Consider the following 995-nt stretch of genomic DNA (forward strand, 5'->3'; position numbering starts at 1 on the left):
GACTAGTTCTTACTTTCTTCGATGCGTTTTGCAGGGTATTTCTTCTTCTCCGCCACCGACTTATCACTGATAAGTAGACTTGGTTATCAGATAAGCAGTTCGTTTTAGTGGAGAGCTTCCGTTTTCAGTCTTATAGCGTGTCGCTTTCTTTATAGTCTACGTATTTAAACTAACGTATCGTGAAAATCTCGTGGGATCTTCAATTGATAAGGACAAAAGATATGGCAGTGATAAATCGACTCCCCTAATGGATAAATCGACTCCCCATGCGTCTATTCATTAATTTAGGGAGTCGATTTATTAGGGCTGCAACTCGGGTCGGGTGGGTCGGGTTTTGGAGAACCCAACCCTACCCGAGAAATATCTCGGGTCGGGTCGGGTCGGGTTTTTTTTCGGAAAACCCACGATTCCCAAACCCGGCCCTACGATTTAATGATTTATCACTCCCCAAAAGATATTGTTTTAAAGTTTGACGCGGAAGAGTTAGGCGAAAGGATATGACTTGAGCCAACCCCTTTTCAATTTTTAACTCAGAGTGGGTTTAAATTTAGGGAAACGATATCACCACAACTATGTTTTGTTATAGACACTAATCTATCTTGTCTTTTAGTATTAAATGGCTTGTAAGAGATTTTGGGAAATGCAATGTCCTTTTGACAGTTCTTTAACTATCGGAGGTTAAGGACCAACCCTCCGATATACAGAGGAACTTATTTTCACATGGACGGTTTGGATCATCCTATAGTGTGGGTACCAACAGTACTTTTTGAAAAATACGGGACTATAAGGGCTTACACCATATAAAATCTCACAAAATCAGAAATTAGATGGTAAATGAATCATTGTGGTCTGTGGAGGTCCCAAGCCTTTAGGCCCTCTTTGGATTTTGGCAGTAGGAAAAATATTTTTAAGAGAAATTCTAGACTGAAGGGAGCCTTTGCCAAAAAAAAAAAAGAGGTAAAAGGGTTTTTCCATTAGCTGCACATCCCCCATTG

Source organism: Tasmannia lanceolata, unplaced genomic scaffold, assembly GCF_043159265.1.
Source record: "Tasmannia lanceolata isolate RefF3 unplaced genomic scaffold, GAP_Taslan_0.1 ptg000019l, whole genome shotgun sequence".
Taxonomy (NCBI): domain Eukaryota; kingdom Viridiplantae; phylum Streptophyta; class Magnoliopsida; order Canellales; family Winteraceae; genus Tasmannia; species Tasmannia lanceolata.